Source organism: Neodiprion fabricii, chromosome 5, assembly GCF_021155785.1.
Source record: "Neodiprion fabricii isolate iyNeoFabr1 chromosome 5, iyNeoFabr1.1, whole genome shotgun sequence".
NCBI classification, from domain to species: Eukaryota; Metazoa; Arthropoda; class Insecta; order Hymenoptera; family Diprionidae; genus Neodiprion; species Neodiprion fabricii.
Genome location: NC_060243.1, coordinates 31,772,066 through 31,792,740, shown reverse-complemented (window position 1 = coordinate 31,792,740; position 20,675 = coordinate 31,772,066). Strand labels below are relative to the sequence as shown.

Genomic DNA, 20,675 nt, shown 5'->3' with positions numbered 1-20,675 from the left:
GCGAGCGTGCAGCCGCAGCAACTTAAAAAACCCTCACCGTGTTCCCTGCAATATTTGTTCAGTGTCTTAACGACCGTTATAATCACACCAAAGCCAATTTAATTACACCTCCGAGTCACTTTCGACCGGATTTATTTGTTTATTTATTTTTATTTTTATTCTTTTTTCTCCCCCTCATTCTCTCTATATTTTTTTTCCCTCCATTTTATACGCTTTATATTCCCTCGTATCTTCTACTTATCATTCATATCTCCGGTGTGAATGCTTGTGTATAATAAATACGTTGATATTTTTATCGCGAGAGATGAAAAGAAAAAAACCCCGCCAAAAAAAAAAAAGAAAAAATCAAAATTAACAAATGAACATTTCAACACTTTTCCCTCCGAGCCTTGTTTACTTCCTATTTTTGAATTTCAGCCTTCCCGCAGCTCGCTCCTCTATATTCATTAAATTTCATCAAACACCTCGACGAACATAAATATTTCAACGCGTATAATCACAGTTTACCAGATTGTTTAATTCTTTCAACCTCGAATACACAACGTCAACCTTAGAACGGTAGCGAATTTAAATTTCCCGCCACAAGAGAACAGTTTACATTTTCGACTCGAGCCGCGTCGATTTTTGAACAATTTTTTCTAACCTAAGCAAAAGTTTTTTTTGGCCCACGTGATTCTTTATTGAAAAACAAAGCAACCGACACCCTTAAGATCGAATCGTTTTTTCATCCCCAGTTGGTTGAAATAAAAAAAAAACAAAAAAAAAAAAGATAAAAAGCAAAAGAAACCGATACCGTTCTAGGGTTGATATCGTATTTTCTAAATTTTTCGATCCAAACTTCGAACATCCCTCGACTGTTTCGGCGTTCTGATTCATTGTTACAATTTATGAAAATTTATCACGCAACATGTTTCGTTCCTTTATCCAGGCGCTTTCGGTTATCGATGCAAATTCGACTCGATAGGGACGCGGGGCTGGCTGTTCGAGCAACTCGTTTACGCGCGGAGATGACCGAGGGGTTGAACTTCAACCCCAAGGCTCTAAACTGACGCATGCCATTTACCAACGACGTTATTTACGCTGCGCGTGTGTCAGTTGCACATACAATTAACCCGTGCGGACGTTTACCGCGTCCACGGTGGTCGTCAAAGGGTCGGCTGAATCGTTTGACGACGTGTAATTAATTATTAACGCTGCTACCGTCAGCCCGAGCCTTGAACTCGCGACGTCGATCATCCCCGAATACGTTCCGTGGAATAACCACGGCTCGAATTTCAAATCAAAATACGATTTCGAATTCGGGGATAACGAAAATTGGGATAAAGTGTTCGATTTGATTTCCAGTTCTTTTCCCTTTCTACGTTTATTTCAATGAAGAAAGTTTTCTTATACGATTTTTTTTATCCGTGAAATGAATTATAACGATTGCGTTTGTCACTTGAAATTAGAATTTTTCAATAATAAAATTTATTTCCAAATTACGGCTATAATTACGATTTTTTGCCTTTCAATTCTGAATAAAAATTCTAATTTTCAATTCGAGGATAACGAAAAGCGTAATGCGGTGTTAGATTTGATCATCGTTTCTTTCTTTTTTTTTTTTTTTTTTACGATTTCATTATAACAGGTTTTTTTTTGTCAATTCAGCGCTTGCGAATGGGGTTTTGTAATTTGCAAAAGAAAAAAACTGCCATAACATTTGTATTTAAAAGTTTTGTAACTATAATTTCTATACACCATAATTAATTTCTAAGTTACAATCATAGTCACGATTTTTTGCCATTCAATTCCGAATTGTAATTGTGATCGGTATTACTTTTTTTTTTTTTTTTTTCCTCAACAGCAGATTACAAAAAATGATTCACGATCCCCAACACTGTTTGTAAATGCTGGATTTTGCGAGTCGAAATTTTTATATCGAACCACGTGTCTAAAAATACCTAATGCGATATTCGTTTTAACAGAGTAAACGCAAAAGCGAAATGAACAGACAGAGAGGGAAATTTCAACATTACAATGCATTAATTCTTAATTGGGTTTCCGTCATATTCATCAATATATGTATATTCCCATTCAGTCCGAATCGCGTAACAAATTAATGTACATTTCTGCGTTTCGTTGATAACTTTGTGAAGTTAACTTCGTGTACCGAAGTAGATTGGTTGATAGATATTTATTACGACACTGAAAATATTCACCAATGAGCATCGAACGTGTGAAATTAATATCCACTTATAAACACACAGTCTCTCTACCGCATTCGCTGTCTCACCGTGTTTCTATTATTGAAAACTGTACTTATCAATACACGCAATAAACGGTCAAGCGATAAATTCGTGCTTCTGAATAAACCGATGAGGGAGACAGGCGAGGTGGAAAAATGCGCGAGAATAGAAATATAAGGTGCATGGATACCTTACAGGAGATAAAGAACGAAGAACGTATTCTTCCGAGTTAGGATTGCGTTACGCGTTGGCAAGCCTGCAGGCGAAGGAATACTCGAGACGCTGACGCGAAAATAAAAATGGTTGGAAAAGCGTAGAGCTGGAGGGATCGGCGTTCCTGCCGCCGCCGCCGAGTTTAGTGTCTTTGAAATCCTTAAAAATGCATAAAACCAGACCAAGAACGCATCTCCGTTAGGTACCAGGTCTACATCTATGCACATTGTATACGTGTTCGAACCACACCTATACGACTATCGCACAAACTATGGAATATAAAACCTTACGTGAACCATCCCGTGCAGCCTGCCTCCAGGTGTTGACTGAATGCTCTCTGTAATAAAAGCCCCGCTCTACGTGTCTCGCTTTCTCCGTACGTAATACGTACGTATGCAGATAAACTTTATGCTCTTCAGGCGTCAGCCGACACACATCAAGGTCCGTACTGCACTTCACACCCCGTGAATTTGACATATAGTTACGTTAGTCGAATTTTCAGATAGTTTTCTTTTTTACCGACCGCTCGTCTCTTCCTTACCGGCTGATGGTACTGCAGCAAGTAATTAATACCCGAAAACTGGTCCGAGTGTGGGGAATTTATTTTACATGTACTTGCAAAGTCGTGAAAATAACCGCGAAATTTATAGCTGATAAAAGAATGAACGAGAATAATGCGAGTTGCTGGAAAGGACAAAATTGCTTGACTATGGATTGAAAAAAGCTCTGGAATAACGAGGGATTGCATTGTTGGCAAAAATACGCATTCGAGTATTGTATGATTGATGAAAATTTTCAAAATTAGTCAACACCGATAGATGATTAAATTAGTGACGATGAAATTTAGTTTCTTCACCAGTACGCAATGATGCTTGAATGAAAAAACGCCTTCTTTAAATATTCATCATCGAACAAAAAATATCTGTTGCTGATCGTCGTATCCATTCGGTATTGTGAAAAAATTTTGCAAACCTGTCAACGAAATGCTCAACAATTTATCTCACCGATAAATTGTTCAAGAACATCAGTCAAATTCTGGAATAAAACTTTGTTCGGAATAATCCTCAGTATACGATTAACGTACATTTTTTTCCTCAATGTGAATATCACTGTTGGAAAAAATTTGAAAAACTGTCAATTTCCGGAACTGTGGTCCAAGAATTTATCTCTGAAATCCGAAAGCAGCTGCGATTCAGACGAGTCTCGAAAAGCGGATGAAAAAGCTCTGAAATGTCAGGATCATCGAGCGACCGGAAGCGAAATAAAATTCGAAATGCACTTATTACACCTGAATTAAAAATACATCGTAGGCTAACAGATCGAATGGTTTCAGATTCCACTCAGAACAGACTTGAGTTCCGAATTATTTTCCAATTCTTATTACCTTCCGACATGTAAGGGTGTAAAAGCACCGCGCTTTACCTCCTCGAATTCCATTTTCTTCGCTTTCAGAAGGGTAGTTTAAATTCCGTATACAGAATCTTTTCACTGCTGTTTGAATTTGCAGCCCCAAAACTTGCGAGCTTTCACCCCTGGTCTGGTCCAGCCTTATGCTATACATGTTTCGAGGAACATTTGTTTCCGGGATATAATAGTATTTATTTCTCTTTTCTCCCCATTATTTCTTCCACGATTTCACACCTCCTTTATCAACCCTTCGCGTAGCCAGCTGTTGCAGTCTCTTTCGATATCTCCACGGAGCCCCGACAACGACCCGGTAAATACATATATCAAATCGTATTTACAGAATTTGACAGGAGCGTTGTCACTTCCGGAAAGATGATATACTCCTCGCATTCCGCTCCGGTCTTCTGCCACCCTTCAGACGTCGAAACACCTTTTCGTTATTTCAAATCGTTGGGCAACTCAACCTACATTCTCGCAACCATTGTTTTTCCCATGATCTAAATCATGAAAAGATAAATAACAAAGTCATAGGAAAGAAAAACGTGGACGAGACGAAACAGTGAAAAATGTTTCATACGAAAAGTGTATCAGGTGTTTTTTTTTTTTTTTTTTTTCAAATAGGATTGCGTTTTTTACATTCACCCTTCTCAATACTCGACTCATATTGAATTGACGAAACCCTCCTGATTGATAAAACGAAACAGCATTAAAATGTGTCAACTTTCCTCGATGTCTCTTTCAATTTTTCAGTTCAACAAACGTCATCAACAATCTTGGATAATTCTTGACCATTTTGGAATACATGGAACACAGCCCACATACGCAGTGGACTATAGTTTATGTATACTCCGAAATAGGTGTTACTTATGTACGCGTACAGATATATATATATATATATATATCATTATCTCAAAGAGATTATCATTAGGCGAAGGATCGAGTTGGAATGCGAGATGGCAGAGTAGATTTCTGAGTTGAGAATCTTGGCACAAAGGGACTACGACGTCGGGGGCTGTTGGAGGTAATGATAATAACAATAATGAGGGGGTGGCGAGGAGGGGCGCGTGTATAGCCCGGGAAGGTATATAAACGCTTAGCACCTACGCAAAACTTGCTCGCTGTACGCTCACTAACACAGGGACGCAATGATTAACCCGAAAGCTTGCTAGCCCATGCGTTAGCAGAGCCCAAAGGTATGAGATATAATCGAGAAGGAGTCACACGGCCCATTCAAGAGTCTCGACGCAGTTCAGTTTCGAGAAGGCTCAATTCTCGCTCAACGATCATTGTGCCCGATTTTTGTACTGGGATATACGTGTATAAATATAATAATAACACGCGCAGGTTTCTCGTTTTTATTATCGTACTGTTTTTGTCGGGTGAATGTAAAAAACAGTGGTGGATTTTGGATGAAAAATTGAATTTTTCACTTCAAATCACAAACCGTGTTGTTGAAAAACCAGAGAAACAGCAAAATCCGAAGCCTCTCAAACATGGTAAGCTGCTTAACAATACTATGTCTAAATATCAATTAGATCGGTTCAATCGTTCTTCCAATATCGTCATCATTGCAAAATATGTCACCGCGTAAAATGGTCGACGTTGTTGTCAATAACACTACTTCACACTGATTGATTCCAATGAAAGAAAGATGTCAACGAAGCTGGATCTACCCGATCGAACGAAATAATTGGTTAAACGTAAGACATGAATTCTCAAAGTTTACCAACTTTTTAGGCCGTCTACTCGTATAAAACTCGAAGCAGACTGTGAGTGCATGGTTGTCAGCGCGAGTTTTCAACTCAAAATATTCCGTAGGGCGCGGGGTGGGGGAAGGTGGAGCGTCAGTCGGTCGCCAGCTCTCGAGGGCAACGCATGGTTATGTTTCCTGCGTCTCGTCACGAAATTGAGCGATTCCAGATCACAGCGAGCTTGAGAATGGTTCAAGCGAACTTTCGCGGTTTATGACAAACGCTAATTAATCCTCGGTATACTCAGCGTTCTTGTTTGAGCGCGGACAAAGGCTGCGCCTTAACACCAGCACGCCATCCATTCAAAATCCCTGGGAAAATTCGTCTTGTAGCTCAGCGGAGCCCGAGATGCAACCATAGACAATGCTACTTCGGTATCATTGAGATTTCAAAAGACGGGATCTCCGGACACGCGATACTCCCGCGATTCATGCGCGGATTCAAACTTGCTCCAAATTGCAATTTGAGTGTTTAATTATTCAGGAACAAGTTTGTCTGTCAGGCGATGAGGATTAGGGAAATCTGGGCGACGATTGTTCTCTGAAACTGTACAGTAGTCGCTTCATTTCCTACACAGCGCTTAACTGATCGGACTTGAAAATCCGGTATTATCATCAGGTGAACAAAATAGAGGATCAATGTTCTCGACAAATATTGATGAATTTATACCGAATATAATCGACTGGTTTCCGATATCGGTGTTCGTTATTTGTCCGACTTGTTTTACGTACTCGACCAATTTCTCTGCCGACGAACAATTCGAGACGAAGTCAAAATCGATGCCAACGATTCGGCTCCCTTTCCACGTATTTTGCGTTCTCGCACGCTTTGAAAATACTTGTCGCGACAATTCTCGCGGGGAGGAGTAATTTCAAAGAAATATGTTGACGATTGTTCCCCGTGTTGAATTGATCCAATTGTAATTGGAATTATTAGGGTTCCCGGACTAGACGTGTACACCCACATCCCGGTAACAAGCAGTTCATTGTTCACGATTCTAAGACAATGGTACTTTGCGTCGTGGAGAACGAGCTGTGTAGACTCGGTTATACAGAGAAGGTACACAAGACACATGTACCGCCTAACCTCTTCTCTTTCCAAGGCGTGATTCAACGCCCTTCCAACTCCTCCAGAGCTGAACAGTAGCTGGGTTCATAAGGCGCCTCCACCCACCTAATTAAGCGGTTTCACGTGGAGTCGCGAAATTTCTAGCTCGAGAAACAAAAACATCATGAATGTGTTAAACACAAAATTATCGACTCAATTGGATACCCGAAGAGTTGATATTGTAAATTCCTGCTATCTCGAACCGTGACCATCAACTCCCAGAGGTTTCATTTTATTCGTTCCGACTTTTCCGACCCCCGCGGCATTTTCCAATTCTCACAAACTCGACAATTGCTTTCATATCTCCGGGGACTTCACCCTCCTATTTTTTTTTTTTTTTTTTTCATCCCCAGTTGTGTTCTAGTTTTCATATTATTTATACCGTCGAACGATTCCCGCTTGTCAAACCTCTCTGTATATTCCGATCTATGCACCTACACAATATTTCCAACCAAATATTCTGCTTACACGCAAAGCTAAGCTAATCAAAAAACTGCACCACGCTACCGTTTTGACCACAATATCTGCTCCGCGCCATGATACAAATTAGCGTGAAAAATTCATCAGATATACACGTTCGTTCAGTCTGATTAATTAGCTGCTGGTGAGTGTCAGTTTTTTGCTGGAAAAGAAAAAAAAATTATAATTAGCAGTGAAAACATTCAGCTGTGAAAGCGTCATTATTAATTAACTAAAATCGTTCGACTCTTTGGTGGGTTGTGAGAGTTGGCTTTGAAAAATCGGCAAAATGCAGTATTGCAGTGTTCGAGCAGTTTTTTTTTTCTTTTTCCTTTCGTCTTGTTCTTCAAAAATGTTCAAAGTCCGGAAACGGGCTAACTTCTGAAAATTCCTGTATAACAAGTGCGTGAAAATATTCGATGATATATCAGACCAGCTTCCGGGATGAGTTTTTATTAATTATCGCGGTGTCGTATCTCCTTGGATCTCTTTTCACTCCCGTTCTTTTCATTCTTTTGTTGAAACGTTGATGGTGGGCATTATGCCGAATCACAATACAAAAGCGAGTTGTCTAAACAGACCGAGTTATTTAAGCGTTATATTAATATAAAATATGTCCCCGGGAAAATTTATCATCGGTATATATATATATATATATATATATATATATATATATATATAAGGTGCAATACATTTTGTATACGAAACGTGAAGATCGCCAGCGAGAATTTGCCCGCGGAAATTACAGAGACGGAAGTGTTGAAGGTGAAAAAATGGTATGTAAAATGAGAATAGGAGAAGAAGAAAATATTACCGAAGGTTCTGGCCCAGACGGGCGACTCATTATTTTGAAGAATGAAATAGGCGCGAAAGTTGCAGGTACGGGAGCGTACGAAACTCGGGAACCACACCAAGTCCTTTCCCTGGTTCATGGTGACGAGAAACCGGCTCGATGCACCCTCTCAGGGTTGACAAATCGTCCGGGAAATATCGCCCGCACCTTTTATTCAAAATCCCTGCTTTCGACGTGACAAATAGTTGGCATGATAACCCTGCACGACCTAACAGCCCAGCCTAACTGCATCCAGGGGTTAGCAAAAAGGTGTACCTTTTATCCTAGTCTCTTTCTCACTCTCCGCCTTTTCGTATACTTTTTTGCCACTAAATCAGCTCGCTCTCTGTAACTTCCCGCCCCCGGGACGCCGAGGGCTTCAGCTTTATTCCCTCGGGAATCCAGTTCGTGTGAAATTATTTCGCTAGTAGCTGGGGTTGACCTTGAGAATGGCAAAAAAAAAAGAAATGGAGAAGAACAAAACTGCGAAACAGCGTCCTTGAAAGGCGTATCCCAGGATACTTTGTGGCTCGCACAGCGCAGCGTGATTAATAACCTGAGAGAAGTGGACAGCGACAGGTGTCCCTTGGAGACGGTCGACTGGATCTGTCGACCGGACTCATTCGCACCACCAGAAGGAGTTGGTTGGTTACTTACACCATAAGTGTTACAGACACGCGGTACAGTGAGTCGATGTTTACGCCAAACTAGCAGCCCTCTACATTTGCAATCCATTATCGACGCTACGTTATCGTTGTTCTTAGCGCTAAAAGCGTTATATTATTCTGGTCGTGGGTAATTGAGTTGTCCAAATGACGTGATATAGAATCGATCAATATTGTCCCACAACGAAATTAACCGATTCCCGCTGTTCGATCCAGGATCTACAAGTGTGGATGATGAATTTTCAGAAATGGTAAGGGAAATTGTTCGGTACATAATTTTCCTCACTTCCAGTGAACTAGCGAACTGAAGTCGAATAGATGATAGTGATTTATACCTAAGGCACAAGGTATCAAACGGGATTTATTCAAACTGTAGTCAGACAGTGTGAACTTGGACTCGAGGAAGAGATGCTCGAGGGATGTCCGTCTGTCCATCAGTCAGCTGGCTATTGATCCTCCTCGATAGTCCGCGCCGCTAGATCGATATCTCGAATCGTTATATCCTCTTTGAGCGTTGTCAATTAGGGGTATATATTTACGGTTGTAGATCACGAGGTGAAGCGGATATGCGGAATTATCCTCACCCTTGCAAAGTCTTGGCCTTAAAATTTACAATTCACTCGAGGGTCGCCATATTCCTCTGCTTATTTGGTTATGAGATTACTTTGGAGTTTTTGCAAACCGTTATTACTCCTTGTAAGCTTTCTTCTGCATCGGAAAACTGGGGTGCAGACCTTATACGCCTAATTAATGATCGTAGTAACAGGGGTCACCTGCGCCAAGTTTGTAGTATTATAACGGTCAAGGGTTATTGGATACAACAGTATAACGTAGGTCAGACTTTGATAGGATGATACAGTTTTGATATTTCATATTCCTGCATTGATGATCAGGGTATTATTAGTCGGAAGCTGCGTTATACCTGTGATTCAATTAGAGAAAAATTTCAGTATAGGGTTGAATTACGTGGCAGCTTCGTGATATGTAAAGGGTGTTCCAAAATTCAAGCAAAATTTGAATTTCGCGCCACATGCGTGGTAACATGATTCCACCAAGAAACAAAAGATGACGTAACAGCTGACAGTTCAGGGTTATTAAAAATGGAACGCTGCGCGAAGGAACAACGCGTTTTCATTGTTGAGCAATATTTTTTAAATAATGAAGGTTTGGTACCTACAGTTCGCAATTTTCGTACAAAATATCGTCGGAATAGCGATGTGACTTCATCAACTGTGAAGAGATTATTAAAAAAATTTAATAGCGCTCCGTTTTTAATAACCCTGAACTGTCAGCTGTCGTGCAGTCTTTTGTTTCTTGGTGGCAACATTTTACCGCACAAATGGCGCTAAATTCAAATCTTTCGTGACTTTTGGCACACCTTTTATTTTTGAAACGTTGACGCTCGCTAGATATGTTGATGTTATACCAATATACCAATGACGTGCACGTTTGTCTACAAGTTGGTTATAGTTGCCGGATATTATATCCAATAATTTAGATTCACAGCGGGATATATATTACTGAATTGCTCTATTATATTCTATAAGTACTCGACGCATACTACACGGATAATAATTAGTTGCCCGAAGACGCGGATTAATCGTAGTGAATTCCTGCTGAGCTGTGTGCAGTCTTCGAATCGTCGATCCACCCGATCTGTACACCAATACGGAACGAATTATCAGTCAAATTTTTTATCCCACGTTATTGGTTCCGAGGCGGTATGAAGTTGAAGGAAAAAAGAAGTCGGATCAAAATAAAGAGAAGTAAAATATCGTACGAAGATCATGAAGTTGATCGAGTCGAATTTAAATAAATAAAACTGATCTCGATGATACAGAGAAAATCGAAAATCCAATTAGTTACTGTTCTAGAGAAACGTTGATAATGTTCGATTGTGTTTTTAATACCAAAAGTGAACAATTTTTTACAAATATAATGAACAACTACGCAATCATTTCGAACTTCAAGTGATTAACACGAGACTTTGGAAAAACGCCTCACCAAAACGTGTTACATAATTATGAAATACCTTTTATCAAACTTAATAGTGTGTCTGATCTGCAAAAAATTGTTCATATTTTTCCCTTTTTCGCGCATCGCTCTCGATCGGATATCGTTTTCAAAGCCTTGACCATAAAATCGTGAATCCTCAGGCTTTTAGCGTAGACTGTATACTCAGCATCATTAAAGAATTACCCGAGGGTAATTTGTCAAATGATTTTGTGTATCGACCGGTCGGTTATTACCGATCGAGCAGCCCGTACAAAATGGATACAAAACACCGCGACTACACAAATGCACTCAGCGCGCAGCCGCGTGTGTATTATAAAGTTGCTGAAAGTCGATTCTAACCTATCTATCTGTGATATTCTGGAGAGCATGCTTATAGCTCAGGCTGTTGGCAGGCCGCTCGGCGCAGCGGTTCTGCAGATGTGTATGAAATATAACAATTTATAAACCTTATCCTCGCGGTTCTTTCCTTTCTTCCTTAACTCCCATACCTGCGGATAAAATTTTTCCCCTCGAGTTGTACATACACCTATCCGTGCCCGTGCGGCTATGAACCTGGCGGCCGCCTTTCATCGGGGTAATAAACAACGAATCGTGTGTTGTTATTTACATTTTACACCGTTTTAATATACGGAACCAAACGAGCACGCGTCGATATACGTTCCCCCATAGTTCAAATCGATGCGAGCCGATACAGGGCGATTTATTTCAAACTCTGCATCAATCAATGCGCGTTACCCTGATCAATTAAAGCATCGCGATTTCGAAACTTGACTTATTCACTCGGCTCGAGAACTGTTTGAAAGATTGCGTAACTGATATCGGGTAGTTTATTTTTCACTGTTTCCACAAGTATTGCGAGTATTTTTTTCCCCGTTTCTCGTATCAATCAACGTTTCAACTTAATTTAGATAACCGAGGTTATGTTCAAAATGGCGGACCTATATCGTTTCTCCGGTTCAGCTTTTTGCATGGACTAAAAAATTCGACTATTGACTCGAATCGAGAACTATTTTCAAGATCGCGTAATTGAGCTCGGAGAGTTTATTCTTCACTGCTATTCTTTCTCTATTCACAGAAAACAGAATATAAAATACCGCTAAATGGTTCACAGAATTTCAGGCCTCTTCCAACACGGTACAATGTATCGTATATTATTTATTCTTGTGCCATAGAAATGTGGCGGATTCGTGACTTCGTGACGTCGAGATTGAACGGTACAACATATGCATATATATACAGGTAGATATTGCACGCGAGTCGGTGGACATGTACACGAGAATTCGCAGGGACAAATCGGTGAAATACGTGCATCGTACGTACATTCGTAGAGGGAAATACAAGCCAGGCTTATATTTCAGGTATATGTGAATATACGTACACACCATAAATATGTAACAATAGGCGAGCCATGGAAATTCGTATCCTGTTTGCTGATCTCGGATGGCGGAAGAATCCGCGATACAGAGTCGAGATGGCTGCCAGACAACTCGTGCAGGGTTGATGAACGCCCCTTTTATTCATTCGATAAATATTCGGGTCACCCATATTCTTCGGCAAAATATATGTTATTAAATACCGTCGACGAATCGCCTGAACGAAACTCATTCGTTGTTTTTTACACCCAAATGATTTCCGATCTACGAATTTATTCCTGCAGTTCTTTGTTTTTCGGTTTATTGCTCTCTGCAGGTCACATATTTTGCTTTTACAATTTTCCACCTGCTATTTTTTTTATTTATTTATTTTTTTTTTTTTTACCTAAATAAGCACAAAATTTATAACGATAAAAAATTTGCTCGATAAATGTTTTTCCAACAATCGATAACGCTCGTGATGAATTATTGAAATCGCGTTGGTTAAAAATGAATGAATTTGGATAAAATTTTGAAATATTGTATTTCAAAGAAAGATCGTCAGATATTTCACATACTAATTTTTATTTTCAATGTGTTTTCGAGTAAAAATCATCATAGCAAGTGAAATGTAGAAAAGGATTGAGCGAAATTAGTAAAAGAAAAAAAAATGCTGATGAATTGAAAAATTCTAAAATTTTGATTAATCGGTTAATCGAAATTGCAATCAATCAGAGTCTACGATCAGTCTGTAAATCGCTTAGCCCCGGTCTAAACTCGCCCAATAATCAAACTTGGACCGGATTAATCCCGTCAATGGTTCCTTCTTCGAGAGAGAAGAGAGCAGCAAAGCGGATAGCAGTAAAAGATACAAGCATCGGAGGCTGAAGTAAGAGGAAGAGGCAGTAAAGCGCGTCGTTCAACTCCCCCGAGATTACTTCTGTAATTAAGAGGTCCTGCAGCGGCTCTGTGTCCCATTAGTTTCATTTAAATTCCCACGGCGTGCTCGCATTTACTAATCACCAATAATAAGAAACATACTGTGCGAATTCTAAGGCTTTATTCCGTTCCCGACAAACTCGCTCCCCCATGGCGGATCTGCACCGGAAACTACATAATAATTTCGAGACGAGAGGCCGCCTCTCTAATTCTTCTTTAATTCAATTCGTTGTTCAAACGCAGCCATTTCCCGTCTACCAACTTCTTCGTCGACACTTTAGAGACGCGATTGTGAAATAAAATTGTTTTCTTTCAATCTCATCCGATTTTCACAATTTATAGAACAAGTGTTGTACGTGTATTATAGTGTGTTAGAAAATGGGTTGGAAGATGAAAAAAAGAAACAACCTTTAACTAACTAACACAAGAAATTGTGAACATCGTAATGAAGAAAAAAAAAGAAAAAAAAAAAAACAGGCATTATATAATAAATTGGCAATATGTTGCAAAGTTAAAAAGAAAAATCACTTCCTCTTTTTATCCTCGTGGGCGAAACACGTTCAGAGATCGTTCTTCAACAAGGATTATAGCGTACAATGTACGTCACATACGTCTGACTGTATAAGAAAAAGAGAGACGTCTCACTTGAGATACATTGATTGTGATTCAGGTCGATCCGAGGCGAAAATAAAAACCTTTGGCAAAATGTATAAATAATATTGAAATTGAAGCGAACCTGTTTGTCGACCGATTCGCGGTTACACGCGAAATGTATAATTTTCAACTATAAGTAGTCGCTATGAAAAATCCGCGTGACGAATTATTCGATGTCGTATTTACTATCATTATTTATGAATCCGATTTTCGTTGTAACCAGTTCAGTGAATTACATTTCCTCACGAACGCATAGATATGAAAAAATTTTCACTCACGATTTCTAATTCCAATTCAATAATACGTATATCGTTGATACGGTTATATCTAGAAGAAAGAAAGAAATAATATTCAATTCTAATTCACGATACAACCGAAAAAGAAACTGCAAAAATGAAAAGGATAAAAACCTAGCTCGATTATTCGATTTGCATAATAAAAATCTCTCTCTAAAATTGATCCCAATTCATGAGAGGAAAGATTTGCGAAATGTGAAAGGGTTAACGTTCGGAATGATGGGAACTGATCGATTCGACGACACTCAACGGGCGTTCAGAAATCGTTCAAGATGATCGGACATCAGTTTTAGAGGCTGAAAAACGAAGGAGAAAACCCAGCGGGGATGGAAAAGGGAAAAGGATTGGTGCGGTAAAAATCATCCCGATTGACACTGTCCGCGACCTCGGGAAACGACGCCCGGATTTTATCTCTCCCCAAGTATATACACATATACATACATACATACATATATACATATATTGTACATATGTGATCGTATGGTGAAAAAAGTTTAAAAGATTCACTTTTCCAAAAGACCTGAGATCGGCCTCGTAACGTCTCGACGACGCCTTTCATCCCCGTCTTACACACCACGTTTTTCCAACACGGCGATGATAGACGGCTTATCATCCCCCCCATCACTGAAGGAATAATATCTTCACCGACACGAATATATTTTCTTGCGACATCGCGATAGGTGGCGGTTTTTTTTTTCTTTTTTTTTCCCGACCCCTTTTCACACCGAAAAATGATCGAGATTTTAGCATTTTCGAAATTTAAACTTGAACCTGAATTGAAATGAGGATAAACTCGAGAAAATTTGGAAATTTCGTTGAAATTTCAGCGGGATTTTCAATCTATAAGCAAAGAGAAAAAAAAAGAAAAACGTCACAACACGAAGTGACAGATATCAGATCTTTCGGTTGAATTTCCGGATCTACAGACTGTCGTTTTGTTACCAAAAACTTTCTGATATTTTCTGCAAGTAAAGAAATTTGATATTTTTCTAATAATGCAGATTAAGTCAAGAATCATCGATTTCAAAATCGCTGAAACCACACGGTGTGAAGAATGTCATTTGTTTTGTAGTGACAAAACAAAAATGGGCCACCGTAAGTCATTGTTCAGTGTGATTGACAGCTGTCAATGTTACATATTTTCTGGTAATCGCCTCTGTTTCTTTAGTTTGTTAAATTTTTTCGATCGAATAAGGTGACGACATCAATTTATTGTTCCACGAAAACGTAACTATCGCAATGGTAACAAAAAAATAAAAATAAAAATTCATATAGTAGCAAATGAAAGATGTTAAACTTTCTGCTTGCGGTTAGAAGAATCAATTTCATTTCGTACAGTTGACTATTTCCATCGGCTTCCGTAAGTAACGACAATGGTTAAGGACTGCGCGGTAACCAAAACTATAGAAATTTCTCTCGTTGCGAGAGAATTGAATGAGGAAAACGGAAATAGAGATACGACAATCTCCCAGGAGAGAGTGGAACGCACGTGCGCTCTCCTTTCCAAGCAAATCGAAGGCTGCTGGAAGCCGGGAGCGTAATTCCCCATAGGGAATTCATACGATGGCGTTGCGCCGCAGGTCTTGTGTACGTTAAGTAAAGCTCGGAGGTTTTTTTAAAGCCGGGTTTTCAAGCGCGGTTCGAGCGACTTAATCCTTCCTCCTGCTACTCCTCCTCCTCCTCCTTGGTGGAAGTTAACGTCCTGGCGACTAACCGGCACACCATAGAAACTGTGGTGCTGCATCTGCAAGTTGGAAGAGAGAGAGATCTACAAGCGATCTCGGCATCTGCACGGATGGCACACAATGGCGCCCACCCAGCTTCCGTTCTAGTTAGCCGGAGTCGCTTTAGAGACTGAATCCGTAAACAGAATGACAGCTTTGCTGAGCTTGTGGGCGCATGCATGCCTCTTTTGCTCTGTCATGCACGCTCCGCGCAGCGATCAGAGCCGGTTTCATGGGTTCGGGATACTTTACTTCTTACCTATCCACTTATTCCCCTAACGACATACGTACGCCTAGCTCGTTACTACCTTGAGTCCGCTCTTCTGTCTGCTACTTTCCCGGATCTTGTGCAAGACACCTGACTGAAATGAAGGGAGAAATTTGTTCGCGTATCATTGCTCGTTTTGAAAGACAAACCAGGTAAGAGAACTTCTTCACTGATTTCGTCAACTCTTTGAAGAGACCAACAGGACACGTTGACGTAAACACGAGAAGTAATAATTTCTGAAAGAAATTAGTTGCAGGGAATCAAAAAAATATTCAAAACCTGATCGGTTCTCCATCATCATTTTTTTTTTTTTTTTGAGTAAAACGAAATCCAATTTCGTTAAAATTGTTCAATCCATTTTTCAGTCGTCGTTGGGTAAGAACATTTTCATTTTTGCCTATAACTCGGGAATTTTTTCAAAATCGAATCAATTCAGAGTCTGGAAGAACCGTGACGATTGAGACTGAGATCGTTGAAATCCGATTATTGGTTCTCGAGATATAGCCGGAAAAAGAATTGATCATACTCACTGATACGTTCGTTTGAAAATGGTCGGAGGTGACTTTCGACTAGTCTTAAAAAGAAACTCAAGTTTTCATTCAAGATGTGTTTGTATAACGACTCTTTCCCTATTAGAAAAGTGAGAAGCTGAAAAATGTTGGAAATATAATAATCCAATGAGAAAGAGCGGCTAACTATGAAGATAGACTCAAGACACAGACTGAGTCGACTCTCTATAATAGATAGTTTTTATTCTATGGTCTTCGTTTCTGGAGCTATGTATCCATACCTTGTTGTAACTGACGCCATCATTAAAGATAAAGTAGAAGCTATGCCAGTTGTATGAAGTTCTGTTTTATTTTTTTTTTTCTTGTTATCTTTGCAATAAAGAATCGTCAGCTGACTTAACTTGAAAGGAAGTTTCGTCGTCGAACGTATTCGATTTTTTGTAATACTGTTATAGAATCATTAAAGGTCCCGACTCATCATCAGAGAGACATGCCTCATCGAATTGTCGATGAGAAATTGTCCTTCGCTGCGAACTGGTGGTTACCAAGAATCCGACCGATGCGACCTTCTAACCTCCAAAAGTCACGATTTAAGACGATCTCCCCAGATGACGATAAGTCATTGAGACTCCAAGGAACGACCTGCTCCCAAAGCAAGTAACTCTCCAGTTCCAGCGACTGCGCGATAGCTTTTCACGCTCTGGAGTCGTGGATCAATTTTCGTCTAACAAGTGTCAGGGAGAACGAATCCCGGAGCATAGAACCACGTAGACGGAATTTAGACACAAGAAAGATACGCATGCAGCAACGGAAGTGAAGAGAGGAAAAGGTTTCCTTCTTCTTCCGCAGCTGGAACAGTTCCTTTTCTCTATTTCACCCCGTCCAGTTTTCTCTTTCCTACAAGTTCGTGAGCCGACTTCGACGTCGATGCACGGACCCTTTGCACCAGTGATTTGAAGGTCTTTGAGCGTCGGGTGCATCTCGGTTATACGGAAGCGAAGGAGTCGGAGTACCGAGCAATTGGCGGCGTGGTTCAGTGCCAAAGAGTGCAACTCCTTCCTACTTTCCTTCCTTCGTTCGCTTCCTTTCCAGCTCCCTTGGGAAAAATTCTCTCTTTTTCTCTCCTTGCGCCGTGTTCTTTCTGTCTTCCTGCCGCTCGGCTCCTTAGGGCGCTAGTGTTGAAGCTACTACCTGCTCGACTGCAGTCAGCATTTTTCCACGAGCCAAGCTGCTGCAGGTACAACGTATGTACTTTTCCCCGCAACAATCCCTGGGCAATAGTTGTTACCGGAGGCATGCATGCATCCTCTTCCAGGCAGCCCAGCCCCCGTTTTGCCCCCTAAGGACCCGTCGACGATGCCAGAGACGATATTCCTTACTTACGCAATCTACCGTCGGGAAAAATCTCACCGATTCCAAATACTGCCGGCTGCCGTAACGTGCGCTACGAGTTTCAAGCTGATCTGAATTCTGAATAAGAAATTATCGACACTTTTTCTTCATTACCGACCGAGTGAATCGTCACTTATCCTTACCGTTATTAAAGCCCACGTAGCACTGGTGCCAAAATACCCCAATCCGAAACAAAACTATCCGAAAAGTTTATCATTCCGTGCGAAAATAACTCTCGAAAATCGGTTTATGCGATGAATGATAATTCAATTATAGGAATATGATTTTATTGCAATTATTGTTGCGTAAAACAAAACTTGTATGATGTAGTCAAAACAAGTGACATTTAAAATTTCAAAAAGAATTCAAAGTGAACGCTCTTGTTGATGATAATTTTATTCTTCTTTTATTTCCTACGTTTTTTGAAAAATCTTTGTTGCTCACGAACGTGAGAATTCGATTAATTCTGAATATCCAAATTTTGTAACACAATAAGTAAAAAAAAGGTATTGACAAAAAAACGGTCTAAAAAGAAATTATACTAAAAAAATATATGTATATAATCATAAAACATTAGTGAACAAATACAGCAGAGTAAAAATTTTTACATTTTCATACGAGAAGTGTGCAAAGGAGGATTTAATAAAATCCGACTAAGGGAGAGAGAAAGTAAAATGATCGAATTGTTTGACGGGACGGACGGACATTAAAAGGATTTCAGTATAAAGCAAGGAAATGTATCGTGTCGTTCTACAAACCTACAACCACCGATGAATAGAATCACGTGTAGGTATAAATATACCGATACATAGAGAACAAACTATGCCAGGAACTACATTCTTTCCGTCGATATCAACCGCTTTGTAATCGTTTATATGTAAGTACAGGACTGTCTATGTATGCGGATGTATGTATATGTACGGTACGATCATAGTCCCGGAGATCGCTGCAGCAGGCTTTGAGTTTCGAGTTTAGAAAGTATAGCTATGTAGGTATCACAGGGCGCCCCGTATCTCTATATTCTGAAAGGAATTGATTGTATTCAAAGATAGGCGAGGCATTGAAAGGCGGCCGAACATCAAAAGCTCGACAAAGAGAATCTCATAATAAATTTAAAACCGATCGAACTGCTTAAGTACCTATATTAAATGAATAATATTATTTATATCCCCCCTTTTATAATAGTTCAGTATACCTGCGTGTAGTTTATACCTATAGTATCGACGATCCAGCCTTACAGGTCGTTACAAAATCGGTACTTTAAAATCGGTGAAACTAAATTTGCGAATGGTAAGTTTTTTTTTCTTATCAAAGTTTGGACCAAGGTTCGATCTTGAGTCCGAGCTAATTCTGTGCCGATTAATCGATTAATCGCACAAGACTAGTCCGAACACTTGGAATTTGAATACTTGAAAAACTCTCTACGAAAAAACGAATGTATTGTGGTCTGTTTGCTAATTTTGTTCTGCTGTTTTTTTTTTTTCTATTGATTCTTTTCCGACATCATTGAATTACTACTTAAACAGGAGAGTCGGATCGTTTATGTAATATCATCCTGAGCAGAGATCAGGACCATCGCGCACGAAATGAACGCTGATGTCTTTATTTACGGCGGTTGCAATGATCGTTTGTAATTAAAATAGTAAGATTAATGCCGGCTCGCATCGCGGAGCAAATTGAACATTTATACACGTGTACCTGTCGGACCCGCAAGACATAATGGCCTGGGCACAGGTTTGCACTCGGCCCTAAATGGCAAAGCAAAGCAAAGCCAAGCACCATTATACGAGCTGTGAGCGTGAGTTCGCAGCCTGGGAAGTGAGAATATACATGGGTATCATCTTATTTGTATCCATGCATGCACACCGTGTCGTAAATTACTAAACTGCACAGGGACGCGGACGGAAACTCATCGGTATTCGTTCTTCTTCTTCTTTTTTTTTTTTTGTTTAAATTTTCATTCGCTTGCACTCTCTCCTTCTCCCCTTTTTAATCCTTTCAATTACAGTGGTATGCTCAATGTTCCACCTCAAAAAATTTCATGTCCTAGCATTATCACAGTTTATTTATACCTTGGATTTAGAAATTGTCAATTTCTAGCTCCAGATTCGTGATCAACGAACTGAAAGACCTCGAGTAACAAGTTTCGATCAGAATCGTAGAATTTTTATAGTTTTTTCGATTTCACATCCGCCATATTGGATCCGCCATCTTGGATTTAGAAATGATCAAATTCTGACTTCAGATTCGTGATCAGCAGCCCCAAAAACCCCGGGTAATAAATCTCGCCCAGAATCATCGAATTTTGAGTTTTTTCGATTTTACATCCACCATATTGGATCAGCCATCTTGAATTTAGAAATTGTTAAATTCTGACTTCAGACCCGTGGTCGGCGACCCCAAAAAACCCCATATAATAAGTTTCAGCTAGAATATTCGCTTTTTGATAATTTTTTCGATTTTACATCCTCCATATTGAATCCGCCATTTTCGATTTAGGAATGATCAAATTCTGACTTCAGATTCGTGATCAGCAGCCCCAAAAACCCCGGGTATTAAATTTCGCCCAGAATCATCGAATTTTGAATTTTTTCGATTTTACATCCACCATATTGGATCCGCCATCTTGTATTCAGAAATTGTTAAATTCTGACTTCAGATCCGTGATCAGCGACCCCAAAAAACCCCATATAATAAGTTTCAGCTAGAATATTCGATTTTTGATAATTTTTTCGATTTTACATCCGCCATATTGGATCCGCCATTTTCGATTTAGAAATGATGAAATTTTGACTTTAGATTTGTGATTAAAGCGACCCGAAAAATCCCCGAGTATCAAAATTCAGGCGAAAGTATGGAGGTTAAA

The 20,675-nt window shown here is 39.7% G+C and overlaps 1 long non-coding RNA gene across 1 annotated transcript; it reads left to right on the top strand.

Annotated features, from left to right (window-relative positions):
- The first annotated feature begins 489 nt into the window (after positions 1 to 489).
- Positions 490 to 20,005, top strand: LOC124183126. Its single transcript, XR_006870930.1, has 3 exons — positions 490 to 501; positions 16,545 to 16,548; positions 19,939 to 20,005. It is a non-coding gene; the product is annotated as an uncharacterized LOC124183126 (long non-coding RNA).
- The last annotated feature ends 670 nt before the right edge of the window (positions 20,006 to 20,675 follow it).